The following is a 24,043-nucleotide window of genomic DNA, read 5'->3' on the forward strand; positions in this document are numbered from 1 at the left end:
GGTACTTGCTCTACTCTCTACTCTAGTGCTTACCCATATCATAATGATCATAATACGTTGCCCATGATAACAATGATAACACAATACTGTCATTCTGCAATACATAATGCAAAGCAATTGTCTTTCATACATCTGTATAAATGACGAGGATAAAATACTCTAAACACAAAAAAGACGCAAATACCAGGAATTATATATGTATTGGTGTCAATTTCACAGCATTTGACAACCAATATGAAGCAATAAACAACTAAGTGCATAGCTTAGCTTGCTCATGTCTCTTTAACACATTCACTGACTGCAACTCTTCCAAATGTGTCAACATTCCAATGTTGTAAAATAGCCATAAACTGCCATACACTGGAACAGCGCTGTCATTAAAATGTCTAGGTAGAATATGATTAGTGCCACCACATGGAGTAATTTAGCTGTGACTTTAGCAAGTCAAACTGCAGGGTGATCTTAGGAGTGTAGAGCACCTACGTTTAAAAAAAAAATTGATATTTGACACCATGTATTGATAATATATCACAAACTAAAATGATATATCACCGTATCAATATTTTGTCCCACCCCTAATCTTTATAGTTGTCATAATGTAACTTTCTCTCTTCGTCTGTCTCATTCTCACACTCTCCTTCAACTCATCTATCCATCCATCCAAATATCCATCTCCTGTAATGATCTCCTTGTCTTGAACAGGGTCTCAGTGGGTCCAGAGCCTCCCTGGAAACTCTAGTTGCACTACACTAACTCACCGCAGACAAGGCAATAAATCACACACTCACATCTGTGGACAGCTTCACACACTCACCCAGTCACTCAGACTCACACCAGAGGGTAGTTTCACAAACAAATAACAACATGTTCCTGGACTGTGGGAGGAAACCCAAGCAAACACAGGGAGAACACACCAAGCTCCTCACAGACCAGCGGTGAGGATCAAACCCAGGACCCCAGGACCCCGGAGCCACAGCACCACCTCTTGCGGTGCCACTATTCCACAAGTTCTCGTTCCTTCTCTTCTTAATTGTCTCTATATTTTCATTGTTCTCTATATCTCTGGCTCACACAATATACAGTAATTACCAATGTACAGTTTAGTTCATAAAACAAACTGGTGTAAATCCTGAGAAAACAAATCTGTTGTTGACCTCAGCAAAACCCACAACCTCAAGCTCCCTCTCTCTCCCTCCCTGGTGAGCAGGTTATGTGGATGTGGGTCCAGTGCTCCTGGCTGAGCGATCGAGGATTGTCCAGCTGAGTAATTACTGCGTGCTTTATGGTGTGGTTTGAGGAGAGGAGATGAGGAGGAAGTCACACACACTGTAATGTGTTTTGACAGCTGTGGTGGGCTCTGAGCGGCTGAGCCAAGCAGCTATCAGTGGCCAGCCCCTGCTTAATGATGGGAATGTGAACAGCACACCTGTGGCCCCCTCCAATCACGTGCTCATCAGCAGCCTGGCCAGACCAGAGCTGCGCTAACACTGGCACACACACACAAACAAAAAAACACAATGCTCCTCGTGGGCCTATTCAGACGCTTGAATCTGGATTCAAATGAGCAGCTCTAATAGCTGTGTGAACAGAGCGATCATTGGACGCAACTCTGTTATGTTTATTATCCCCCACATTATGACTCTTTTATTGATTTTCTGTTGAGCTCACACTGCACTCGTTAGTTTCCTTCCCAACAAGGACAAAGTGAGCGCAATATAAACTCTCAGAGGATTTCATCATTTCAAATTCAAAACTAGTAAATACAGAGAACAGCTGGGAGAACATCTGATTCACTTTATTAAATACACCTACACACTGATGATACTTTATATAATCTGTATAAGGACCGCCTACCTTACCTGTCGACTATATAGACACATACAGTTTCCATCTGTTGATGTACAGTGGCAGTTCATCTCATATATCATTTGTCAGAAACTGACCACTGTTATATGGAAAGCAGGGGAGCGTCTGGACTACATGTTGCACTGGGCACACACAGAATTCAGTGGGGCACTGCTGGACCACTCTGCTTGCCAATCAGTTATAGGGGCACTAATGTGCCTCTGGTAAAAAGCCTGTTAAACACTGAAGGGATGAAGTGATTTAACATTACAGTGGGCATTACTCTGCAATAGATGAAACATGAAGAACAAATGAACACTAAGAATATTTCATTATTTGCATATTCTTTTTTCTTGAATGTATAAACAAAGAAAAAGAGTGTAAATCTCCTCAGTTTTGCAACTGCCAACTGCATCCAAGTCTCCTCTGCCATACACGAGGTACACTGAGCATGTGAGAACTGTGAAACTAACTGTCTGCAGATCCTAATGTAATATGACATTGTCTAGAACTGAACAATTCTTAACAACAGTCTTCAATTAATGATTATTTTACTGAATATTTTCTTGAGTTAGGTTGGGTGGTTTTCCATACTTTTACCATTATTTCCTGTGAGTAAGTAATGTCTGACTGCATGTGATGTATTATGTATTTCCCATAGATTGTAAGGTTACAAGTGGATGTCCATCACTGAAGAAAAAAAAAAAGAAGAAAGAAAGTGTGAGCTGCGTTTGGAAAGACGCTGGGGCATTATGGGAAACGTAGTGCCAGTAGTGAATTTGCTCAGCTTTGTCTGTAGTTCTGCTCATAAATTCTGGGTGAAATGATTTAAGTGAGGGACAGCAACATTGGGTCTAGTGATGCCCCTGATTAATAAGTAACAGTTTTTCCATTAATATATTGACTATGGATTGTAAAGACACATTAGTCAGGAAGAATGATTTCTGATAAACTCATGATGCCTCATTATTGTAAAAATCTGTGTTAAATTGAATGATGTATAGCCCTTTAAATCATTATAACAGGTGTGTGAGAAGTGTAGGAGAAATGAACTCTCACATCACCAACACACACACACACACTTCTCCACCTGTGGCCCCTGAAAAAGGAAGCGTGTGGTTTAGAGCTGAAGGCACAGAGCTGCAGCTCCAGCCTCCTGGGAGAGAACTGGGAGAGACAGAGCCAAACTCAGGGGGAAGAAAAAAAACTGCTTTCAACAACAAAAAGGAAAATCACAAGGAAACAAAGTGTCTATGATGTGAAATCTTTAATAGCACCACCTTGTGGATCAATTGTTAAATGTGTGTGAGTATGTGAAACAGAAATCCCTTGTTGTGTATATCCTAAATGTGAGTGCACAACTTCTCTTCGTGATTCCACGTAGGCTCCAGCCCCATAGCGACTGGGAATAGGATGAAGTGCTTACAGAAATGAAGGAATGAGTGAGCAAGTATCTGTGTGTGAGTGCGTGAGTGGGTGACAAACCAGAACCTTGAGGTGAATAATAACCAAAAAAAAGCAAACTAGTAAATAAATAAATAAATAAATATTTGAGTATAAATAAATAAATAATAAGAAATAACAGAACTATTGCACTGAGGTCCTAACAATGAGGTGGTTGGTACAGATCATATATATTTATTTTGCCTAGAGTCAATTTCCAAAGCCCTGAAGGAGAGAGAGAGAGAGAGAGAGAGAGAGAGAGAGAGAGAGAGAGAGAGAGATGGCTCATGAGAACAGGTTGAATTTTTTCCAAAAGAATTAAATCAGTAAATGAGACGGCTAATGTGAAGCTGACACATTTACACAACGTCCACCTGAATACAGCACTGCTGCCATTTCAAAAGTTTATTTACTTCCTTCATGCTGCATGAAACCACCATATTTACACAGAAAGGAATCTAATTTAGATGATGTGTTCAACTGAAATGTAGCTGTCCTACAAGACTTCACATACAAACTTGAAGTTTGTGATTCCATACAAGTCCTGTTTCCTCCATCGCTGAAGTCAACAGCAGAATTTAACTCCTGATGGACAGTGAGCTTCACCACAGACAGTGCTGGAATTTTTCTATTGTAACTCCAAAAGATATTCCTACATATTTATACACAATTAAAATCCTTACTGTTACAATTTTCTCTGCATATAAATTTCACGATGACCCGATCCATACAAAATCTACTTAATATGAAGTATTTTCATGTTAAAATACATTGAACATTAAGAATGCTCTCTTGACCAGACACTTTCTGCAGATACAAGGGTTTTTTTGTTAGTTTTTTGTTTGTTTGTTTGTTTGTTTGTTTGTTTGTTTTTGACAGTGATTCACAATAAACACATATGTAAAATCTAAGTATTATTACATTGTGCATTAAGGATAATACATTATATCACAAACTTATTTTCAAATTGTTGTCACTGTTCAATGATATTTGTCAATTTTTCAGTTACATCATTTGGACACACCATTTGCCCGTTCGTGATGCATGGACCAGTAGTAATACAATATTACTTGGAATTAAATCTTTTTAAACTCACTTCCATTAAACGTTAAGAAGGTTTTTCCCCCTTCTCCTGTAAAGTTACTCTTTTGTGAGATATTGGTTTTTAAATGGACAGTGATGATATGTTTATAAGGTTTCAGAGATACTTTTTTATGAAGGTGAACCAAAATAAAAGCACTCAGAGAAGGACAATTTATTAAAAGCAGATGTATCTGAATAAATGGAAGATGTTGGTATCCAGACTTCATCAGGCACCTCTCATACTTCCCCCTGAGACAGACCCTCTGTGAGGGGAGACACATTTACATTTACAACATTGAGCAGTCAGGTCTCATCACACACTGGTACTGACCTGTATCTTCTGCATTCCTGCCCCCTGAGTCACTCACTGCAGATGTCCAGAAACCTCCTCCACACCCAGATCTACTCCTCTGCACACAATATCAGACATTTTACTTAAAAGATGCGTCTATGATTGTAATCAGATAACACATTTTATAAAATCCAGAAAATATTTTCTGACTATTTGCAAGCTCTCCAGTCTGTTTTCACACTGGAAACTGGTCTAATGTTTTTACAAAGCCCCAGTGTGAGTAAATGAGTAAAAAAAAACAAAAAAAAAAACAAAGCAGCTCAGTCAGGCATGCTAGGCTTCCTCTCTCTGCTCACGACAGAAAAACGGGACAAAGAGATTTCCAAACCCTGAAAATCATGAAAATAGTTGAGGATATTGCTTTATTCCTTGTTCATAAGCAGGTAATACTTATTTATACTGATTCCCATTATTTAGGTAGGAACCATGATAAACTAAGGAGGCTGCTAACTGCGTGAAAGTGAACAATTCAAGTTACAAACAAGTTTCTGTGGTAACTCAAACTTACAGAGAAGTTAAACTTCAGTAAAACAACAGTAATTTTTCAACTTAAACATACCATTTCGCCTTAAAAGACATGGAGTTTCTGAATGTAAACAAACCAGAGAGAACTGCAGTTCCCCACATTTGTAAAAGTTCCTTTTAAAGTTCATTTACAGAAATGTTTGATCATTATTGGGTGTTATTAGATCATATTACTGCCATCACCACCTTGGTTTCATGGGCTCTAGAGGCCAACTTTAATGCAGTAAATTAGCTTGATTCTAGAGATGTATATAAATTCCAAGAGGAAAAAAACACCAAGACAATTAAATGAACATATAATATACAAACAGTACTTTGCAGACGTCTTAGGCACCTAAGATAATTATATATTTATAAACTATGCCTTTTCAGTAAGTGTTGTAAGCGATGTAAAAGTATATGTAATTACAGTACATACAAGCAAATAGTAATACAAAACAAATAAGAAATAGTATATAGTATATACTATAAAGTAGTTGGTGTGAATGAGTTTGAAGAACAATGTTTTGTTCAGATTCTCCTTGATTGCATGAATTCCTTAAATCAACAGCACACATTATTTAAAAACATTATTTATTAAACCAACACATTCACAAGAATATCACACTTACTGGAATAATGTTATTTGGTTTTATTCTAATTGTTTTTATTCTAATAACATACAACGTTATTTGTTGTTTATTTGTTTGTTTTTTCACAAATAAACACTTACTGTTCAGATAAATAGCTTTTTAAAAAAATCTCTGGTGCCTAAAACTTTTGCACAGTACTGTGTGTGTGTGTGTGTGTGTGTGCGTGTGTGTGTGTGTGTGTGTGTATATATATTTGTGGTTTTGTTTAGTTTTATTTACATAATCAACACAAAGATATTTTTCTGTTTACCTACTTTAGTAAAAAATCTGGTAATAATTGATTCTAATGACGCAATACTTTTTCAACAACATAACCCAGCTAAACAGTTAAACAGCTATTTCTGTAATGTTCATGTTAACCCTTGGAACTCTGGGTTTATCAGTTGGTTCCTTTAGTTTATTTGTTGAAGGAAATGGAATGTGAGCCCATATACAGACCCTTAATACAAGATACCGTTTTGTCTGTTGCTAATGGCATTTGTGCACAAAACAACGGTGGACACAGAGGATGAAAGTCAGCACATATCAGGTTATTACTGAAAGGACTTTCAGTTATTTATAAAATAATAACAAACTATACAATTATATCTGCTCATTTCTGGGCTGTGGCTGAGAACTGTTTCATCTGGCTCCCGACGCTCTCTTTTCTCCTCTCCTACACATAGCAGTGTGAGACTCTGGAGTCTGGTTTGTGATTAGCAGAGCTCAGCTGAAACTGTGCATTCCATGAATTTGGGACATATGGTGGGTGATGTGCCCTGATTAATATGCGTTGATAATTTGCTAGTTCGTCACTTTTTTTTTTTTTTTACTTCTTCCACTTACAGGTCTTCTTAAATAACACTTTACAAGAAATTCCGCTTTGGCTTTCTGCACACCAGACGCTTGTTCATTGGAGATCAAACTCAGCAGAGCCTGGTGGTGTGATGGAGCGAATGCATTACCGTGATAAACTTCATCAAAACACTAGTGTATTGATATAAAGGCATATGTATTGAGCATCTATCATTCTGCAAATGTTGTTTTCCTGTTAGCGGAAAGCAGGCGTCCTCTCGACTTCTAACTCCATTACAGACACATAGAGGACTACTCTTACAAACCCACATCGTGAACTGTTGATTTTTTGCATACGAGTATTTGCTTACATGCAGTTAAATATATCTGCCTGTCACTGAGAGACAAACACTATGGTCTCATCATCACAGCTTCATATGAGAGCTCTCCTGTAGTGACAATGAATGCCCCACTGAACCAGCCTCCAGGCTCATTCAGCTCCTACTGCTGCAATTTCACCACAAAACGCGCCGGCTTCATGGGAAACGTTTGCGGAATTTGTTTCTGTCATGTTGCATCTATTTCTGCTTACCAGTCTCCAGGCCCCCTTTGTTAAAACAGAGATGGAGGGGCGAGAGGGAGGGAGAAAATGAAATCCATGTTTACCCAATTGAAACTGCAAAGCAATTTTGATTGAGCGCGCGCCACAAATTTGAGCGCACCATTGATGTCCTATTCATCTCCCTTAATGTTGTTACTGTGAAAGGCCAAATTGCATCTCTCAGTGAAACTGGATTATAGGCATTTGTAAGAGGTTCACAGACACAAAGACAGTTAAGAAGCCTCAGAAAGTGCGTGGGGAAAGCAAAGCAATCCCACAGCCTTGTTACCACACCCCGACTTTCTCCAAAGGCTGACTCCTGACAAATCAGTTCAATCTTGCCCCGCAGACGAAAAGGTAATTGGGTCTTTAAGCAACACTAGGTTGTATTTTTACTTTCAAATTACATTTTCAAAATCATTGTGATGCTTCCCTGACTTGGAATGTGGATATACTGTCGTTGCTACTTCAGGTCCAGCGCCACAGATGTGGCACTATGGCACTTCTGGAGGAGGGTAGGAAACCACTCTCTCTGAATTACACTCCTGGGAGCCCAGGAACAAAAACACCAAATCTTACTTAGTCTTGCTTTAAGTGTTCTTCAGCACTCCAATGGTCAGAGTTTACTATTGGCTGTGTGTAATATTATAGTGTGATTGTTGTATGAGAAAACTGCTGCTATTGCTGGTCAAAAATACTTAGTAGCCACTTACTGCAAGTGTGGCCTTAAATATAATGTTGCGATATGTTGTGTCTTTGTGTAACAGCTGATGGAATGAAAATCTATTCATGTATTTCTGTAATGATATAAGGTGGAACAGAAATACTGAATCTTTGTGGAGCTGGTAACGAGCAACGAGGGGTGAAAGGGGAGGGGTCATATCCCCCTGCTTTGAAAACAACTTACATGAACAGCACAACTGCAAATTCACTGATAATTTAAACACATTTCTATTAAATTTTATTGCCACAGTGGGAAGTGAGCCTAATATCTTTTTTGTAATTCATACTTTGGTGCAGTGACCAAAATCCAGTACTGGCCAAACCCAAACCTGATTTAGTGGATTTGCACATTCTGGGGTCCGGGGGAAGTATTTACTTGTTTGACTGTGAAGGAATTAGAATAAAGATTAACCACAGAAATGCACAGTTGGTGCCCTCCTATGATAAAACCAGTAAGAAATAGCCTTCTCCTGAAGCCACAGATACGGAATGTCGCTTGTGAAATCAGAGGATCTCTTGGCCATGTGGACCTCCGCAGTGTTCTTCTGCCAAAAGGGTATGAGCAGTGTCTAGAGAAGTTGGACGTTGTGACTGTTGCATTTGTGTGTGCATTTTGAGGTGGGGAGTGATCGCATGCACACTTTGCCAAAAGTAATTATGGCTTCACAGGGCCACTTCCCTCCGCTTGGCTGGTCCTAGCAGCAGGGGGACGTGGGGAGAAAATGGTCGGCTTATTCACTGGGCTATGAAAAGACCTGTAAACAATCGCCCCAACAGTGTCGGCAGAGTGCTGGGAACTGGCAAAGAGAGCGAGTCTGCGGGGCGGAGCGAGGCCCACACGCTCTCCATACTGACCCTCTGCTCTCCAGCAGCTGCCACAGGGAGACCCAGAGTGGACCAGGCCCCTTAACACACAGACAGAGAGAAAGAGAGAGAGAGAGAGAGAGAGAGAGAGAGAGAGAGAGAGAGAGAGAGAGAGAGCCGTAAGCCCACTCAAAGAGCCGCCTGTCCCATTCAAAAGCAGTCTAATCCCTCTCTCTCCCACTGTGAGCCAATGGAAGTCCCAGTCCATCCTCAGCCAGCCAGGACTTTCCTTTGAGTCTGAAAAAAAAGGACACTTAACTTCATAGTGTCGCACTTGAATGTGCTTTTGGTTCTGCCATAATGGGGGAAAAAAAGAGGTTGTCTCAAACTCAATATGGCCCCCACACAAAAGGCTCCCTGGCACTGCATTGTCAGCATTTGGTGAAGTAACTAAGCTCCTAAGCCCAGGCCTCTTTTACACCTGCACTTGATTCGAAGCATATGGGCCTTTGATGGCCCCACAATTGGCCACTGATAGCACTTGATATTTGTACTCTAATTCAGTCAGGTTGTTAACTGAAAGAGATATTAGCCCATTCTTCACACGCGAGACATGGTAGTTCCTCACAAGGCTCTCAAATTAACGTGGAGGGAACTTACTCAAGTGTGCAAACAAAGTGGTTGAGGGGGAGATATCATACCCGTGGAGCTCGGCAGCAGTTTTATAGACTCTGGGCATGAGAAGTGAGTGCACACCAGCTCTGTTTCTTTAGAACACCTGCTTCCCACTCACTGGTACTCTCCATAAAACTCCAAGCTTCAGTACAACCATTTCCATGTATTTGGTTTTGTACATATCCAAAACACACAAGAGCAGCCTACTGTGTCAGAACCTATGAAGGTCTGAGCTTTGTAAATTGCTCTGGATGTTGTAAAGTGCTTTTTTATGTTGAAGTTGCTTCAAAAACATGAAAAATATCTGTGGTTTTTATTGCAGATTCAAACACATTCTGTTTTATGGTAATCGTAGTAGTAGCTTAAATGCAGACCCGAGTCTCTGTTACTAAAAGCACAAACTGTTTGATTCCTGTGAGAAAGCATCCACCTGTTGTATATTCACCTCATTCAGGCTTTAGGGGATGTGTGAGACTGCACAGAGCTGAGTGAATTACAATGTCAATACTGATTCTCCATTAAAACTTGTAAATTCTCATGTGTAAACTGAGCTTAATCTAGGAGTCTGGGAAAGGGGCTGAACTGTCCTATGAGAGAGCTGAGCTGTCTTGAATATTTTTATATGAAAATAATAATAAAAAAAACCCCTCAACTAGACCTTCACAAATTAGCCCATGTTCTGTTTATGTTCCCTCAGAGAGCTCCTGTCCACTGGTGGTGCTGTTGCACTAATTACACTCAAACTTTGTTATGTAGCTGAAGAAGAGCTACAGAAACATTGCTGTTTTACTCAGAGATACTCAAAACACTGTCATTTCTAACATTTTGGAAGATAGATTTAGGTTTATGGTTTTGTTAAGAGTTATGGTTTGGGTTACGGTTTGTTTACGGAAATGTTTACGGTTGGTTTTGGTTTTGGTATTGGTTGCTAATAACTGTGCTACACAAGCAACAAATACTGCCTTAGCATGTTCAGTCTTAGTCTTATGGTTAAATTTAGAGTTGGATATATATATATATCCTACGCCACAATTTTCGGTGTAAGTCAGAACATACGTGAGAGAGAATGTAGCAGCAAGCTAAAATGGCGTACAACGCGACTGGGGTGACGCCGTCCTCTTCGGTCCTGAGCCGCGTAACCGTGTATTCTTCCGCCGCGCACACCAAACACGAAGTTCGCATTACGACGTTTATGACGCAAAACCTCTTAAGTCGAAACAAGGCTTTATACAGTAAATGGGAGATGTGTCGTAACCAAAAAACATTGTAACTCGGGACTGACGTAACCCGAGGACCTCCTGTATATAGTTGGACACATTTTATAAATAAGGAGAATGAACTTTTAGTAAAATATGTACAAATCTACTTTGTGACCATGGTGGAAACATATGAGGATGAAGTGCCTTTAAAGGTAAATTTAATAAGATATGCAAACATCAAAGTAATACCATATTGTGCAAATTAATCATTATGAAGCAAATAAAAAAGAATATCAGTTTTTAAAATACATAGTTAATCTTTTTGGGAGAAATATGCAGGTGTTTTTTTCTCTGTCTCTTGTCTTAGAACTCGGCTGCATTGTTTTACATTATGAAATGAATCCCCTGATCTCAGGAGTGGTCAGTTTATTGATTTAAAAACAGCAGCAACCTCTTACTTTTGATCTTATCTCCTTAGAAATGATTTACGTATTTGACGTGGAATAACGTTCCTAAAAGTTGGTCATCAAAGGTTGTTATTATAAGAAGCATATTACATTTGCAGGGGATGCTGAAGGCAGGCACTCATTGTACTTAACCCAATCCAGATTGCTGGAATGAATCTTATATGTTTTCCTTTAATTTGTTTAGTACCTATCTGATTGTCTCTGATCTTATCTTCCTTTGTTTCTTTGTGTGTGTGTGTGTGTGTGCACGCATGTGTTTAGATGTTTGTGCCTGGAACTGTGTTCGTGCTTGGGTATGTCTGTCTTAGTATTTGTGTGTGTGTGTGTGTGTGTGTGTGTGGAGCCTGGTGGTGGCACACATTTGGGGGGCTGCTCATCTGCATCACGCCATGCCCCATCAGCTCCATCAGGCTGTGGGAGAACAAAGCCTGTACATTTCCACAGCCATGCGCCTGCAGGGAGAATACTCATCATAATTAGCCCAATGATGAGGCGCTGTGATGCACCGCACAGCAGGCTCCTGTCTTCTCTCTTTCTCTCTCTCCCCCTTTCTCTCCCTCTTCTCTTGTCTTCCTCTCTTTCTCCTTTCTTCATTACTAAAGGGGAAAAATGGAGGGGGGATTTTTACAAGGTATTGTTGTCTGAGAAGCCACGGCACATCTAAACAAAGTGCTTATATTCATCAAAGAGGTTAAAATAACATTAATATTAGTAGGTTTATATATATATATATATATATATATTTATTTATTTATATACAGGTGCTGGTCATAAAATTAGAATATCATGAAAAAGTTGATTTATTTCAGTAATTCCAGTCAAAATGTGAAGCTTGTATATTATACACATTCATTACACACAGAATTATATATTTCAAGTGTTTATTTATTTTAATTTGATGATTAGAACTGACAACTAATGAAAACCCCAAATTCAGTATCTCAGAAAATTAGAATATTATTTAAGACAAAAAACAAAAAAAGGATTTTTAGAAATGCTGGCCAACTGAAAAGTATGAACATGAAAAGTATGAGCACGTACAGCACTCAATACTTAGTTGGGTCTCCTTTTGCCTGAATTACTGCAGCAATGTGGCATGGCATGGGGTTGATCAGTCTGCGGCACTGCTCAGGCATTATGAGAGCCCAGGTTGCTCTGATAGTGGCCTTCAGCTCTTCTGCATTGTTGGGTCTGGCGTATTGCATCTTCCTCTTCACAATACCCCATAGATTTTCTATGGGGTTAAGGTCAGGCGAGTTTGGTGGCCAATTAAGAACAGGGATAACATGGTCCTTAAACCAGGCACTGGTAGCTTTGGCACTGTGTGCAGGTGACAAGTCCTGTTGGGAAATTAAATCTGGATCTCCATAAAGTTGGTTAGCAGCAGGAAGCATGAAGTGCTCTAAAATATCCTGGTAGACAGCTGCGTTTACCTTGGACCTCAGAAAACACAGTAGGCCAACACCAGCAGATGACATGGCACCCCAAACCCTCATTGGCTGTGGAAACTTTACACTGGACTTCAAGCAACGTGGATTCTGTGTCTCTCCTCTCTTCCTCCAGACTCCGAGACCTTGATTTCCAAAGGAAATGCTAAATTTACTATTATCAGAGAACATAACTTTGGACCACTCAGCAGCAGTCCAGTCCTTTTTGGAAGAGAGACACTTCTGACACTGTCTCTTGTTCAAGAGTGGCTTGACACAAGGAATGCGACAGCTGAGACCCATGTCTTACATATGTCTGTGTGGTGGTTCTTGAAGCACTGACTCCAGCTACAATCCAGTCTTTGTGAATCTCCCCCATATTTTGAATGGGTTTTGTTTCACAGTCCTCTCCAGGGTGTGGTTATCCCTATCGCTTGTACACTTTTTCTAACACATCTTTTCCTTCGTGTCACCTCTCTATTAACGTGCTTGGACACAGAGCTCTGTGAACAGCCAGCCTCTTTAGCAATGACCTTGTGTCTTGCCCTGCTTGTGTAAGGTGTCAATGGTTGTCTTTTGGACAACTGTCAAGTCAGCAGTCTTCCCCATGATTGTGTCACCTACAGAACTAGACTGAGAGACCATTTAAAGGCCTTTGCAGGTGTTTTGAGTTAATTAACTGATTAGAGTGTGGCACCAGGTGTCTTCAATGTTGAACCTTTTCACAATATTCTAATTTTCTGAGACACTGAATTTGGGGTTTTCATTAGTTGTCAGTTATATTCATTAAATTAAAAGAAATAAACACTTGAAAAATATAAGTCTGTGTGCAATGAATGGGTATAATATACAAGTTTCACTTTTTAAATGGAATTACTGAAATAAATCAACTTTTTCATGATATTCTAATTTTATGATCGGCACCTGTATTAATAAATTTAAGACCTACTAATGATCCTTTACTCTCCTGAGCATCCACCTTGGAGATATAAACTGACAAAATGCTAATTCACCAAAGCCATGTGTTCTTATAGTTCTTTACATGCAATCCTAGGATTAGCACTTGGGCTGTTTACATAAATCCAACAGCACGTGGAAAACAAATGGATGTGAAGCAGCGAGATGTGAAGTCAGAGGCAGGAATCAAGGAGGGTTTGTTATGGAATCACCTCAGCCATTAGCTGCCTCCCCACCTGGAGTAGTGGCACGCTGCCCAAACGTCGCTCCGCAGCCTGTTCGTCTGCAGCTCAAACATGTAAGCCCAGCCTGCAGACAGCGCTGTTTACATTCATTAAATCTGCATTTCAACATGACTCCTCCGACAGCCCCTCGCTGCTGGGAGACAGTTTTTAGCTGTGGTGCACCATCCACTTATGAAAAAATTGTGCAGAGACCACAAATTCTTCTCTGTAAACTCCTGCAAGAACAATTTCGAGTCTATTTTTGAACTCACGCACCGATTGCATCGTTTCATTACTGTCTGCGGCCCTCAAGATGTTATCGGTCCCATTTATTTAATGCTAACTCTTTCGGTGAAGTTTCCCTCTGCGTTCAGGTCACTTCTATGGTAAACATGGAAGCTGTTATTGGGGTTATTAGGTATCAGTCATCATCTGTGGTTTGTTATGGACTTGATTAATAGCGTCTGGCCTAAACTAATAGACTGGAGCCCCATGCTGCTGCTGCTGAAAGTGATGGAAAAGGGCCGGAGCTGGAGCGGTGCTGGAATGGTTTGGCGGAGTGGGATACAGCAGAACGATTACAGTGTAATGCATCAGAACTCCTGCTGCACTAACAGGTTCTCTACCGCCACACTGAGATCACGCTGGAACACCCATGGAGGAATACAATGTGAAAACCTCAGCAATAATCTTGCACTGAGCCAGAGCTATAGTCATGTTTATCATGACCAATGTTTTCATTTTTAGAGACTGAAAATAATCTTTGTAGACAAAATTTCATCCTAGAAATATTTAGGTCACATTATAACACTAACCCTATTGCCAACAATTGTAGATCTCTGCACCTTTATTCTGAAATCAAGGCTATGCTGCAGTAACCACTTCTGTTCTTCCATTAAATCTTAAAATTCATTGCTTTGAGAATTTGATAGTAGCCTGAGAATATTAGTATAGTCATGTGCTAATATTGGATAAATCTTTCCGGATTGATCTATGCAATGCATGGCATTATGCCTTGGGGACCTTAAGCTCTTGTAGAGTTGCTCTGTTCAACAGTTGTGTCTACTATCGGTGCACCTTAGTAGCTGGATTTACTGCTTCTACAACTTTCAAACATGTACTCTAACTTAGTTTTCATTGTCTAATATATATAATAATAATACTAAAAATAATACATTTACAAGACAATTTACAACACAAGTTTAAAGTGTTGCAACAGTGAAAATCACACAATCACACGTTCCACATGCACTGCAAACGTTTTAATGAAGTCAGTGTATGTATGTGATTATAATTGAATATTGTGACTCTAATCAAATTCACAGATGTGCTACCATATGTTTCAAACATATAGCTTAACCATAGAGCACTTAAATATAAAAACATACAATATCGATCTTCACATTTATACTGAGTGTGAGAATTCTTTTTTTTAATTCCCACACAGTTCATGTACACGCTATAAGTGTTAAGTAGAGTATATGTATGTATTAATGTTGAATAATAATGGCAGGAATAGAATTCCATTTGTTCCATTTTGCTACAATTGCTAAAATAATCAAACGCATTCATTCATTTTCTATCATCGCTCTTCCAGCACAGGATTGAGGTGGGCTGCAAGGCGTGAACACACCCTGTAGGGGGTGCTAGTCCTTCACAGGGTGACAAACACTCACACCTATGAACACATGTAAGTAGCCAATCCACCCTTCCAACTTGTGTTTTTGGGCTGTGGAAATAAACTAGAGCACCCGGAGGACACCCACACGTACACTAGGAGAACACACTTTGGCTCTCTGTTTTACTAAACATAAACACAGACAAGTGATTTTAAATAATCTACTTAATTAGTGCAGAACAATCACCCAGAGTAGAGATACACTTTTATATAGAAGTGAAAATAAATACACCTCTTATACACACTTACAAGCTGAGGCACGATTTACATTTAATTGCTATATTTAACATCACAGAAGCACATTACACTAAAAACAATAGGCCTAAGTTATGGCATGTTTCGTATTTTATTTTTCCCGTTTTTCTGTTTATTTTCTGTTACTCTGTTGCTCTGCGTCTCTCGTGCTCTGTTGTTCCACATGCTCCATCTGTCCACATGCTGTTACCATTAGGTTAAGGCTCTTGTCTCTGCTTCTCCTCATGTCCTTCATCACTGATCTGCTTCTCCACCTTGTCTCCACCCTCATCATCAGTGTCAGGATTTATAAGTCTGTTCTATGCTTTCGTGTCATGCCCAGCTAATTCTTGTGTGCTTTGCGTGTGTGTGTTTTCCCTGTATCTTTGTTCAGTGTTTTCTTGTCTTTGTGTCTGGTTTATGTTGTGTATGTGTTCTCTCGGTTTTGTTTTGATTTCAGTAGTGTTTATTTAACCTTGTTTTGTGAATAAAGACTTCTTGTAATTGCATCCACCTCCTGACTCCTACACCGGGAGAATACGCTAAACTCCGCTAATAAAACGTAAGGAAACGTTACAGTATCATAATTGTACAGTTTGTTCTCTAATGTGAGTAAACACATTTACACTCTGAAAGTTAACTAAACTTGTCACTGGAGCAAGGGAGTCCAAACTTTTGCACACACTACTGTATGAGACAGAGAGAGTGTGTTTGTCTGTGTGTGTATTGGAGGGCCATATGGGCCCGGGTGGAGGGGGCTGGGCAGAAGCTGACAGGCCACCAGTGCGGTCAGGGCTGCCTTACACACACACACACACACACACACACACACACACACACACACACACACACTCTCACAAGCACACTCAGGCACACACACACACACACACACAGTCACAGGCGGCAGGCTCCTCGCGCAGCCTGGGCAGATGGCACCCCTTGCCCGTGTGCCAGGAAAAAGCATGCAAATTAAAGGTTATACCCAGCAGGTTTGAAGCGCTGCCAGTGTGGGGTGGCGCAGCAGCCCGAGCCCACCTGCTTATCAGCCCGGGGACATCTGGCTCGATTTTGTGGAATGAGCGCGACGCTGGGAGGAATAACTGTCATCTGTTCAGCTCTGCTCTGAGAGGAGAGCCTCCGCGTGCCTCTCGCAAGCACGCAAGAATCATACTCTCACCGCTTTTAAAGATCTCATTAGCTCTTAACTACAGCGCCACTATTTGTTGTGTCGCCCAACACACAGACTTATCAAGCACACGGCCCTAGTAAAGCAGCCCACCTACTGAAGAAAACCAGGCACCCTGCACACACTCTGTTCTCTCAACCCAATCAGAGCTCAGACCACAAACCTGAGAGACTCAGAGACTATATCTACAGCATCTGTGTGAGAATCCTATCCAGCGTAACCTCCAGTCCTTAAGCAAGTGACAGAACTGAGCTTAATGTGGTATTAGCCCAAGAGCTCTGCTTTTGCATGACATTCCTGCCTAAGCTGGGAGTCAAATAGAAGACATAATTCATACTACAACATCTTATTTAATGGAGAAGCTGTAGTTTACATGTGGTGATGGTGGACATTTTAGTTTTGGGGGACTTTTCTTGGTCCGACAGTGTTCCTGAGGTGTTTAAAAACTCCAACAGTAGTGCTGTGCCTGATCCACTCAAACCAGTACAGCACGCACTAACCACACTACCACCACATAACTGTCACTGTAGCACTGAGAATGAGCCACCAGCTAATTAACATGTGCCCTTTAGTGGTGACCACCGGCAACATGGTCCTGAAAGTGGCAACATGTACGTAGAGCAACAGATGGAGTCTGTAACTGTAGAACAGCAAAGTGCTCCTGTATGGTCAGTGGAGCCGAGAGAACAGACCGTGAGTGTAGAAAAAAGGAGGTGATAATGTTATAGCCGATGTATGTAAATCTTAGGAGCTAAGACTTTGACTGGACTTCAGATGAGTCGGGGGAACAGACTGCAGCCATTAACCAGGTTGAGGGAAAAAAAAGAAAAAGAAAAAAAAAAAAAACAGCAAAAAAAAATCCCAGTCCCCCGCCAGGCTCTGCGGGGCCTGTAGACACTGACTGGAACAGACAAGTCCCGGTGAAGGCTTAACAACACAGCCGTCTGACTCTCGCCCTTAATTCTTTCCCAATATGCTCTCAAGGTTCACTCCATCTCACAGGGACATGAATATTGTGACTCAAAGTAAGTTCGCAGATGTTCCGCCATATTTCCGGCCTATTCGGTTTAACCGCTAAGCACAAAACAATTAAAATACACTCAACATTCAAGACCTGGACTCACGTTACTCTTCCAAACTTATATTGATTCATCAATATTCAAGACTTTGGTGAATAAAATTAATAGCATAATGACAATTGTCACTGTCCAAAGAAAATCATGCATCAATCGAAAAACTCCCAAATTAAAACGAAATAAAATCTTTTTTACCTTAACTTCCAATGCAGTTAAGCTGTTTTTTCCGTTTTTCTTTTTCCTAAAACAATACTATTCTCAAGAAATGTGTGCCTTTCCACAGTGACGACATCTCCAACTCCAGCCGACACGGGGAGGCAGACCCCAGGAAATTAATCACAAAGTATCTCTAAAGGTTTGCTTACACCAGCCTGACCACTCTGTGAAAGACTGCACTGGCAAATGGTGCAACAATTCAAGAATAATGTTTCTCAACATAAAATTGTAAAGAACATGGGGATTTCAAGACCTACAGTACATAATATCATTAAAAAAATTTAGAGAATCTCAAGAATATTCCAGGGACAAGGCCCAAGACCAATATTAGCTGGCTGTGGACTTTAGGACCTCAAATGAATAATCTATTTTTAAAAAAACACAAATGATTCCATAGTGGAAATGCATGTGCTCAGAAACACTTATTAATAATATTGTCTGTAAACCTAGTTTGTCACTTCTTCAATAATTTCAAGTTAAACTCTGTCAGGCAAAGGACCCACATATAAACATCCATCATTTCTTCAGAAATCAAGGTATCAGTTAAGGGTTGTTCCTTTAATTAATGCAGGAACAGCTTCTTCTCTTTGACGGACCAGACAACATGCTGGAATATTTCATTGAGAATCTGATTGCATTCAGCCCTGAGTTCACTACTGAGGTAATGACTTTTGGAAACTTGAAAATGAATGACATGGAATTGACTGGAAGTGAGATTAGAAAGGGGGAGGAGCTTCAGACATGGCCCTCCTCCAAATGTTCCATTTAAATATTGTTGGCCTTCATGAGTGATAATGAGGATAGGAAAAGGCTGATGTGTTTGCCTCCTAAATGCAGCTAACAGCTGACGGGGTCAGAGTGGTGTTTATTGCTGGGCTCTGCTCTGGACCTGGCCGTGTCCTCAGAGTGGTCAGTGCTCTGCAGGCAGTGGTCAGGTCAAAGAGGCTCCTGCTGCTTTAACGGCTGCTCTGGGGCATGTCTCTCAGGTCCCTGACACTGACGGGCAAAATCTCTCACACATGGATCAGGTGTCTCTCAAGAGCTCCCTAACTAACACACACACACACACACACACACAAAGTGTATAAATGCACAAAAGCTTGTGTGTGTGAGTGTGTGTGTGTGTGTGTGTGTGTGTGTTTAAGACAGTACTTTGTAATTATACTTTTAAAGACTGTGTTCTGCTTTCACCTTAATCCTAACCCTGTTCTTCAAAGGTCAGGCCCCCCACAGAACCACTACAGCGCAGGTATGACCTGGGTGATGGATCATTCTTGGCGTTGCAGTGACACTGACGTGGTGGTGGTATATAAATGTGTGTTGCGTTAGCATGAGTGGATCAGACACAGCAGTGCTGCTGGAGCTGATGATTGAAGTGGTGATGATAGGACAAGGTGAGACATAATATAACACACTGTGCATAGAAACGTAATCCAAACTCAGAAGAAAAACAGAAATGTGTCATCAATGCTATGATCAGATGAATCACGCGTGATGACCAGGCACATGAACCACACATGTGACCTCAGGGCTTACAGGGTTAAGTAGTTATCCAATGCTGAGCGTTTTATTGTGAGAGTGTGTGTGTGTGCATGCACTGCTTTGTCTCAGAGCTGTGGTGTGATGGAGTGTGGCTCTAATTGAAAGTGAACTGTGTGCGATGTTGCAGTGCTCGGCTCCTGGTATGTCCAGCAAGAGTGGGAGTGAGACTGGGGGCGGCAGTGGGGTAAACCTACCAGCCCCTTGCATTCTTAAACCCCACCAAATAGAACTCAACCCCTGCACAGGTATATGCAGAAAATGAGGAATATTCTTGGACTAAAGATGCATATTAGTTAACCTTTATATATCATTTTTCATAATAAATTCAATTTATAAAAATAAATTAGTGTAAATAAATCTGTGGTTTCTCTGAGCACATTAAAACTTGAGGAACCTGACACGTCTTCTCTTTAGGTAAAGTAAGCCGGATAATATAAAATGATACCTCTGCCATATAAAGCTGCCTAAACCTATTTGTAATACTGCAGGAACACAGGTTTCATAGGAAGTGTGGCCGTGCCTTATTTCCACATGAATAAAGTACATTGCACCAACACAATTATTTCCAAAAGAAGTAAACGGTCTGATATAATTGTGTTGATGTAATATATTTTATTCATGTGGAAATCAAATAAATTCAATCTCTCTTTTTTTTCCTGGTATCAGCAGTCCAGCAGTGCCGGGCTGGAGTCACTGACAGCCAGTGAGGGAACCCATCTGCAACCAGTGTGAAAGGCCAGTATTTGAGTGGAGAAAGAGTGTGTGTATATGTACGTGTGAGAGTGTGCGTGAACTCACTAGTCAGGGTCCTAAGTGCTCTTTGTTTTGGATTATTCTAGCCAAGCGCACCCACGGTTAATTGTTTTTCATTCTCATTTTCTGTGTTTATACAGCTCCGCTAAGCACCCGCCGGCTATTTGAAGGTTGATTTGCCTGACACTTTAATTGCTGAAAAAATCATTTGGATTCGCCTGGCCTTTCCTGCCCCTGCGCGTATCAAAGGCCTCATCCACACACAGCCAGCCATGATGAGGGTGATGATGATGAAGATGATGATGATGACACGCATGGACTGTAAACAGCCTGTGGCGTGTCTGTGCGAGAGAGTATGTGTGAGGGAGGGGTGTCGCAGTGGGGGGCTGACGGTGCCAAAACCTTAATTGGGAATGCCACATGTCGGTCAGTGGCACAGGGGAAGGCTGGAGAGGAGTTGGGAGTGGGCAGTAAAGACCCAGAGCTGTGGGAGGAGACACAGAGCCTGAGGGTTACTGGATTCCTTTGGGTGGTTGGTGGGTTGGGGCGGGGGGGGGGTTGGTCACCATTGGGCTTATGTGTGGGTGAAGAAGAACAGAAACAGGATGACAAGGATGTGTGTGTGTGTTATATCTATATCTTCTGGGTGCATCTCTGGGGCAAAGTTCACAAACCACCCTTCATTTATTTGGTTTCTAGTCAAAACAGTCATTAACAACTTAAGTTATTCATTTTCCAGGAACAGAGAAAGGGAGGATGGACACAGACACCTGTGGATCTGGAAAGTAGAGCTTAGTTTTGTCCTGTCTCTCAGAAATCAGAATTAAATTCTATCTGATGGGGATATTTTTTTGGTGAATACCTGGATGACGAATAATCCACAGCACGTCTATGAGGATATTATGGATTGTTATGGATTTTTCAGGAGCAAGTCATGGCTGGAGGAGGGTAAGGGGCTAAGTCTTGTGGTGGTTTATTTTAGCTGCAGCTGATTAGCTGATAGAGGGTGTTACAGACATTGCTGTGATAGACCAGAGCTCGGAACATGTGCTCTCCCTGCAGCAGCACACGAGGAACAACTTCGGTTCCTCTTCCATCAAGCACCTACTTCACACACTGCTGCTCTCACATTCCTTATCCTGCATGTTACTGAACAGCAGAGTTAGCACATCGTTTTCTAGCATTAAAAAGGCAAATGCCACAGCATTCATGTTCACAGTTTACAAGAAGGAAAACTCTCAAACGTGCAAAGTCTGTCAGCCAGATTTAAGCTCTGAATTCTCACTCATCTTTCAGCTCATCATCAAATGGCCAAGGTAGTTTTCAGGCCTGGTATTTTCCAGACTGATGCTCTATTGCTCAGAGAGATAAAGCTCTCATTAAATTTGACTTCATTCAAAAAAGCTAGTGCTTTCCAGGGGCTGTTCTCTTAAATCCTTCATATTTTAATTTATTTATCTAATCTTTAATTTAACCAGGCAGATCATGAAGAACATTTATAATAACAGCCGGACAAGTAGCAGAGTATACGTGTTAATATTTAGTGCTGATGAATGAATGAAACTCCGGTTTCCTCCCATGGTCCAAAAACACACGTTGGTAGGTGGATTGGTGACTCAGAAGTGTCTTAAGGTGTGAGTGAACATGTGAGTGTGTGTCGCCCTGTGAAGGACTGGCGCCCCCTCCAGGGTATGTTCCCGCCTTGTGCCCAGTGATTCCAGGTAGACTCCGGACCCAGTTACACATATACAGCACATTTCTAGACCCCCAAAAACTCTTCGGGTTTTGGAATATTAGGTAGTTGTCTCAACCACCACCAGTATTCACCTGATCTGCACCAGAACACTCACCACACACCAGCCTTTGGTAGAGTGGAGACAAAGGGACTGATAAAGGCCATATATTTTGCAGAATCAGGATAATTATGAAACTAGAAGTCTCCTAGAATATAGCCGGACATCCATTTAACACCTCTACTGCTGAAATCAGAAAGACTACTGACCTGGAGTTCAGGGTGGGCATTTCTATGGTCTATAGTCAGAAGGAATAATAATAATAATAATAATAATAATAATAATAATAATAATACACAGCTCCAGGGACCTGAAGGTTGTGGGTTCAAGTCCCGCTCCGGGTGACTGTCTGTGAGAAGTGTGGTGTGTTCTCCCCATGTCTGCGTGGGTTTCCTCTGGGTGACTGTCTGTGAGGAGTGTGGTGTGTTCTCTCTGTGTCTGTGTGGGTTTCCTCTGGGTGACTGTCTGTGAGGAGTTTGGTGTGTTCTCTCTGTGTCTGCGTGGGTTTCTTCTGGATGCTCCGGTTTCCTCCCACAGTCCAAAAACACATGTTGGTAGGTGGATTGGCGACTCAGTGTCTGTTGGTGTGAGTGTGTGAGTGAATGTGTGTGTGTTGCCCTGTGAAGGACTGGCACCCCCTCCAGGGTGTATTTTCGCCTTGCGCCCAATGATTCCAGGTAGGCTCTGGACCCACTGTGACACTGAACTGGATAAGGGTTACAGATAATGAATGAATGAATTAATAATAAATAAATAAAAATGTATATATATATATATATATATATATATATATATATATATATATATATCTCACTTTGATATCATTACACAACGTTATAATGGGTTTATATATGTGCTGTGCAACTAAGAGCAATTACTGATTGTCTAAAGCTGTTTTTAAACCTCCTAAATTCTAGGCTGTTGTTGGTGCTTAGCAATACACTCTGGAACACTTTTCATAACTTTAGCGTGAATGGAAGGGGTTAAACATCTAAGCATCCATTACATTACAGAAACAGCCAAGACCATATGAAATGTTTTTCAGCTTAGTTTCTGTATCTGAATTTTGTATGCTGTGAAATGACTGCTGTATATTAAAGTTTTAACCTGCATTATTTTATAAATTGAAGCAAGGAACGTGTTTTACATTATTATATTAGAAATATAGTGATTCAGGCTTTCCAGCATTCCTGATCTAATACAGCCAGACTGCTCCATGAGTAGACCACCTGGGGCACGTCTCCTTCCCCATTCATCCCATTGTAAAAGTGAAAGACTTGGGGTTGGACCAGATGCTTAGGTCTTAGACTTATCACAAGCCTTCTTAAGTTGGTTAGAGAGTGCGCCAAGGGCCCACTGAGACTGTGTTTATGGAGGGGATTAAATGCAATCTGTGGGTTTGGGGTGTGCAGCCAAGCAGAAAGGAACAGGAAGAGTATTTTGTCCCTGAATGGGAAACTCATGAGAATGCTCTTTTTAATTAAGATTTCTGTATTGGTGAACTGCCACTGCCATAATCAAGCCACTCTGATACAGTAACTTCTGAAATGGAAAACATGGCCTTAACCTCATGTCTGTTTTTGTAGCATCAATTAATGTTACTGTCAATGATGGTCCATTTATTATGAAGTGTTTACACAGTGTAATAATTTGCAAACTTATTCAAAGGGTGCAAAAACGATTTAAAAGGCTACACATTATATAAAATAAATAAATAAAGAAAGCAAATTAATGGGCATTAGTACATTAATTTGGGGATCTGGAGCCTGCCAATTCATAAACTGTGCAAAAAAAAAAAAAAAAAGAACAAGAAAACCCAAGCTGTTTAGCCAGG

This window comes from Hoplias malabaricus, chromosome 6 (assembly GCF_029633855.1).
Source record: "Hoplias malabaricus isolate fHopMal1 chromosome 6, fHopMal1.hap1, whole genome shotgun sequence".
NCBI lineage: Eukaryota > Metazoa > Chordata > Actinopteri > Characiformes > Erythrinidae > Hoplias > Hoplias malabaricus.